General features: G+C 49.9%; 1 long non-coding RNA gene across 1 annotated transcript; it reads left to right on the top strand.

The window, feature by feature from the left end:
- The first annotated feature begins 2,948 nt into the window (after positions 1 to 2,948).
- LOC137210896 (uncharacterized) lies at positions 2,949 to 5,103 on the top strand. The gene is made up of 3 exons (XR_010936774.1): positions 2,949 to 3,060; positions 3,512 to 3,610; positions 4,903 to 5,103. It is a non-coding gene; the product is annotated as an uncharacterized lncRNA (long non-coding RNA).
- The last annotated feature ends 1,238 nt before the right edge of the window (positions 5,104 to 6,341 follow it).

Genomic DNA, 6,341 nt, shown 5'->3' with positions numbered 1-6,341 from the left:
AGATGACTTCTGAGATGGGCTATAAAGTTGAAGTCATGGCACACACAAAATATTTTTTAATGTAGAGAGCGACCAAACTAGTAGATCAAGGAATGTCGTTTAGACGTGACATTGCATTTTTCCGCAAAACGTCGGCATGGTCTCTGTCAAAGGAGCAAAGAAAGGTGGCCAGGAAAAGAAGTAACGGGTATGTTGTTTGCAGTTAAGCACCTAATTCCAATAACGCTTGGTTAATAATTTAATTCTGCCTAGAGCTGTGATTCTTAAGAGTTTTCAGGTTTGTAGTTTTCGAGACTCTTATCAAAGTGTTGGCCCCTCTTCCCAGAAAAATACACACAGGCATTTACAAAAGTATGTGTTCAAATTGGGAGTGGGGTCAGTGTGAGCCCTTGAGCCATGGGTCTCAGGCTAAGAACCAAGTTCAAGGACCAAGTTTGTAACCAGTGACATTCACCATTGAGACTTGAATAGGAATCTCTAAGGGTGACATTTGTGTTAAAAATGTCCCCAGGTTGTCTTGATATGTATCCATAGCTAAAGTGGTAGCTCAAACCTGCCGACCAACAGACTCACCCCAGGACCTTTCGTAAAGAGATTTTCAGGCCTCATCACCAGAGGGTTCTTCTATATTAGGGCCTAGGAGTCTGTGTGTTTCTCCTTTTCCCCAAGTTGATACAAGGGTAGGACCTAAGCTGGGCCAATCACAGCCCTTCCTTGGGATGTTTCTAATTATAAGCAGTGTGGGAGACGCAATCTATAATCAACCTCAGAGACTTGCCTTTGCTGGGAACTCCTGGGGGCGCATGTATCCTTCACTTACTAGCTCTGTGATCTTGGGCAGCCCTACTTAACTTCTCTGCTTGGACGTTGTTAGTAGTAAATCTGAGAGAAAAGCAAAGTAACTCAGAGGGGAGAATTCAGCACACCAAATGTTTGTTACAGAGCCTTGGCACCAAGGAGGAACTGCTCCCAGACTCTCCCAGCAGACAGAGCTGGGGAAGGTAGGTATAGCTACAGATATAGACACAGATGTAGATGCATACATACACAGCTATATTTACCTCTATATCTATCTATTGAAAAATGGGTCCAGACAAATACCTCTAATTGCAGTCTAACTAGGGATTCTCCTTTTCTCCCTCAGTGACAGTGACAAACTTCCTCCTCATCGCCCTTAATATATTCACTTATTTGGCCAATCCCCCTGTGAGTGGCCCATCTCCTGCCTCCACCATCACCCCCTTCTCCCCCCGCTAGGGCTCTGACCCCCCAACTTTGCCAGCACGCTGCCCCTCCCCCTCGAGGATTTCCCTAATTGAGTTGTCTGCTCCTAAGCTAAGAGACCTTAAAACTATAAATAGCTGGAAAAACGTTCAACGTATTTTTACTTTACCTCCTATTTTAAAACCACAGTTCCTCCCACCTCTGTGCATAAGATGATGAGAAATCCACCACCTCTGCTCGCACGCCTACAGATCGGCACAGAACCTACACACAGCAGGTAAGCCCAGGGCAGGTAACCCTGCATCGCCAACGCCGACGGCCTCGGAGCCCCAGCTCATGTCCTGCTGCCTCCTGGACGTCCCCGCACGGAAGCTTCATCAGCACCCGGACAGAACACGGCCGAGCAGACCTTCAGTGCCCGACCTGTCCTTCCACGACCTCCTCGGCTCGGGACTGGAACTCCCTCCACTCAGTTACTCTGCAAACCCGTAAGTTACTCTTGATTCTCCTCTTTCCCCAATACCCACCTCCACACCTAACACGGAGACCCTTCCTCCCAAACGTAGCCCAAATCCGTCCCTTTCCGTCCACTCCACACCCATCACCCTGACCTGTCGCCTCCACCAGCCCTTGAACTATCCCAGTGACTCCTCACTGGTCTCCTGGCGCCACGTCCTCCCTGGTGGGTGGCGCCATCGCCACCCCTCCTGCCCCATCAGCTTCGGCCGGTGCGCCTGTCCGCGTGATGGGATGTGAGCAGGGCTGGGCTCCACCTCTGCCTGCTAGTGTCGGCTGCAGGCGACGGTCCCTGTGTGCCCGCACCGCCTGGTCCTGGTGAGAAGGCGCGGGGGCAGGGCAGCGGGCTCCGGAAACGTGAGCCGCAACTAAATGTTGCCATCGGAAGCGTAGGCAATTTGGCGGGGTCGTATCTTACCGCGGGAAAGCTTACTAGTAAGTCCTGGGCAGTCTATTCTGTGAGCAGCCATAAGTCATCCTTCAAAAAAAATAAATGGGACTTCCCTGGCGGTCCAGTGGTTAAGACTCCGCGTTTCCACTGCAAGGGGCGCGGGTTCGATCCCTGGGCAGGGAAGTTCCGCATGCCGCGCGGTGGGCCGAAACACAAAAGAATCACTCCCAGTGACCTCACCCAGTCCCTGCACTGTCCCGTGGCGCCCCGAGTCCTGCAGGGGAAACGCCCAGCCCCTGAGGCTGCTCTGCAAAGGCCCTGAGCTCTGGGCCTCCTTCCCCACCACGTGGTTACAGTGACCTGTCCCGGGCCCCGCCGCTGGGCAGCTGTAATCGCAGGACTCCTGTCACTCATCTTCCTGAGCAGGAAACTCGCCTGCTTCTCCATTCGCCGATGTGATGGTACCAGCCATGCTAGGCAGTGGGCAACACACCCTCCATAAATATTCATTCCTTACTTCTCGTGCACTTTTCAGCAGTGCATTAACTTGGTCCTGCAAAGAAACGCTTTTCTGCCTTCTGTAAATTAATGCCAGTAGCCAACAGCCTTGGAGGGTTGTTTTGCTCCAAGCTCTGGATTGGGTGTGTGTTGAATTTCTAACAGTGCTCTGTGGTCAGCGGCCTCTACCACCTCGGGTTCCAGCATCGGGCTGTAGCGCCCTGTACACACACAGCTTGGAAAGGCTCTGTGGGATACATGCAGGGTGTTGGCTGGACGTGAGTCACTGTCATAGGTGCGGCAAGGATTAAGTCGGAGCCAAGTGAGGCTACAGACAGAACACTCAGAACAACTTCTGAAAGCACGCAGAAATGCATCTTGCCCTTGAGCCTGTGGGCTGTGATGAACAGTGCTCCCAGAGCTCAAGAACTGTAAGAATCTGATTTTATATATATATATATTTATTTATTTATTTATTTATTTTTTTTTTTTGGCTGCACATGGCTTGTGGGATCTTAGTTCCCCGACCAGGGATTGAACCCGAGCACTCAGCAGCGGAATCGTGGAGTCCTAACCGCTGGACCACCAGGGAGTTCCCAGGACCTGATACATATGTAAAAATTCTAATCTTTCATTAAAAAAAATAATTTTGGTAGCATCAAGGCTAGGAATGTAAACAACTTTGCTGAAATGTTTTATTGATTATTCTAAAAATTAATTACCTAAAGTTTTTCTTTTTTTTTCAATTAAAAAGCTCAGGGAGAAATACTGGATTCTTCTGTGATTCTTTTTTTTTTTCCCTAGGCTCTTACACACAATCATGAGACTTGTGAGCTGTGAGGAACTGTAGAAATCATTCACTTCAATCCTTTCCTGTTGTAGTGAGCGAACTGGGACCTGGAGACGTTACGACGTGGTTAAAGGCACTTGGCGAGTTAAAAGGAACCCAGTTTCTAGGTGTCCTTAATCAGAGCCTCTCAGGTTAGGACTTTAAGGACCAAATGAGTCCAACTCCCCAGCCAGAAAATGTGTGTCTCTTTTACAACCTGACCATCCTCTGTGCTTGAGTCTGTCTCGTCTGGCAGCCCTCAAGGGGGCCTGTCCATCTTTAAGGAGTTCTGAGTGTTAAAAACGCTTGTTATTGATCAGGGTGTGATCTCACGTGACTCCCACCTGTACTGACCTGCTGCTGGAACTCGCGATTCAGAATCTAGAGTTTCTGAGTCCACTCCTGGCTCTGGACTACACGCAAACTACACATGCAGTTTGCCTGTACATTGCCGGATGCCTGTACACTTCCCCGTGGATAATGACCATCGAAAATAATATCACGGCTTGAGCTTATCCCTAGTTTCTGCTCTGGATGAAATTTTTCTAAACCTGGGCAGAGGGTTCAGCCCTGGAGGAGACCCCTCTGCCCTGGGCATCAATGCCGCTTTCACGGGTGTCATGGTCAGGCTTGCGGCACTGACGGTGCTCCCGTAAGAGAGCTCCCTGGGGGGTCTCTTCCAGTTCGGCCACCAGCTAAGAATCCACCCAGCCCATAAATCACAGCCAGCAAAGTGCTACAAAACCTGCCCAGGGCTTCTGTGCTGCATTCAAGTCAAGAACACCTTGTCAAGGTCTTGAATCAGAACCTACCAGGTGCTGAAGGCTAGCTGGCCTTTTCTGGGCAGAAAGTGGAGGAGCCAGAGTTTACACAGGGGTCCTGGCCAGCCGTCAGGTGGTGGAGAAGCAAAGCCAGGTGGAGGGGCACAGATTAATGAGGAGAAGGAAAGTCATCAAGTACACCGCATCTTAGAGAAGTCAGTAAGAGGTACCATTTGTTAATTACTGGATGTCAGCCTCTATGCTAAACATCTATGTATGTTATCTCATTAAATTGCAATTAACTTCACTACACATAGTAAGGAAGTGATTGTCATTCTATTCTGCAGAGACTAAAGGGAGGCACGGGGGAGGTGGGATCATTAGTAAAAGTCCTTCTTTAATAAACAGCAGAGAGAGGATTCAAACCTAGATTCTCCAAATTGAGACTCTGAACCCCTACCTTATTTGCCTCCTTCCTGTGCAGACCCTCCCTGAAGCCAAGGGAAGGTGTCCCCACCCCCCAGACACCTTGGCCTGGAAGCGCCCAGATCTTCAGTGTCTGGCTGTCTCCCACCCCCAGCCTGAGTGTCAGATGTTGCTGCAGGATTCAGTTTTTTGAGCGAAACGCCAAGTCACATGGCAGACCTAACTCACTTCCTCTCTCAACGCTTTACCCTCCCCAGAAACCAAGTGGCCACTCAGCGGTCAGAAAGGCCATTCTCTTCAGTGGAACGAGAGATCTGATGGAAGGCTCCAGTCGCATCCGGAGACTCTAGGTACTTCAAGGGCTTCCAGTACGAAAGCGTCTGGAGGCCTCCTCCAAGCAAACCCCTGAAGTGCTAGCAATTATGGTGGGGCTGCCCCCAGCTGAAATCCAACCAAACTTCCTGAACACGGATAACCAGAGACTGGAGCCCAAAGCGACGCCAGTCCAACCAGGGAAGCTGCGGCGGCCCCACCTGCCTGGGGGGCAAGACTCTGCATTCCGAAGCTGGCCGACGCTCAGGGCGAGCCTGTTCTCACCCTGCTAAGGATCGCCAGCATCGCTCCGTCTTGCCAGCAGGGGCAGCCGGGGTCTGAAGGCTGTCGCACAGCACGCACGGCCTTTACAAGCTCCTTTACTAGTGCCACGTGCTATCTGACACACACTCCCCCTTCCGCACTCTCACACTCCGTGACTGCCAAGGTCTTCCTCGATCTGATCCTGAGCGCACGCCGCTCCCTCTCCCTGGAATGAACTCCTGCTTATTCTTCAAGACACAGCTCAAAGGTCCCATCTTCTCCAGACCCTTCCCTGATCCCCAAGCGATATTTCCTCTTATGTATCACATGGTCGATTATTTGAACATCTGTTATGCTAACGAATGTCCTGGACTCTTATTACGCATTTGTGTATGTCTTCTCTATCAGACCCCAAACTGCTCATAGCCGTTGTCATAGTAACAACAGCACTAGCTCTACCCGGTATGGCATGTCATCTGGTAGGACACTGCCGTGATGATCAGTAAAGAATCACCATATCTATTCAATAGGTGTCAGGTTCTCCCCAACGCCGCACTTTGCTTATACGAATGGTCCTTATTTCCTGTCTTGGAATCTTAAGTCCATATGGCTTGTTGGTGACTCCCCACCTGGTCCTGCAATTTGATCAGCCCTGCAGTTTTCACTTTTCTCCTTTCTAACCATTCCCCTTTTCCTCCAGGCTGTGGGTCCATATTCATGAAGTTGTCATTCGGCTCTCGTGTCCTGTTTTATCTCTCTTCCAGTGTTTGATTACCATTTCTGCATCTCTTAGACTTGTTATACACAAGTCAGCCATTTTTAATTGCCTAAAACTTTTAAACCTTGGATTAAGTAAAATCTAGAAATGCATACAATTCTTCCAAAGAATCGCTAATAGTTACTATATAGTGATATCAAAAGTTCAATCAGCACCAATGCGGTCACCGCTGCTTGAATGTTACTGGCTAGTGTGGTCACAGCACCTCACACCCAGTGGTCCTTGGAGACACGCCCTAGAGCCACTGGTGCAGGCAGGTATTGAAATTGGTATCCAGTTCCGTAGAGAGATGAAGACATGGCATGCAGAGGTGGTGATGACACTTACAGGGCCCTCGCCGCG

Source organism: Pseudorca crassidens, chromosome 18 (genome assembly GCF_039906515.1).
Source record: "Pseudorca crassidens isolate mPseCra1 chromosome 18, mPseCra1.hap1, whole genome shotgun sequence".
Classification (NCBI taxonomy): Eukaryota; Metazoa; Chordata; class Mammalia; order Artiodactyla; family Delphinidae; genus Pseudorca; species Pseudorca crassidens.
This window is presented reverse-complemented; position numbering and strand designations above follow the sequence as displayed.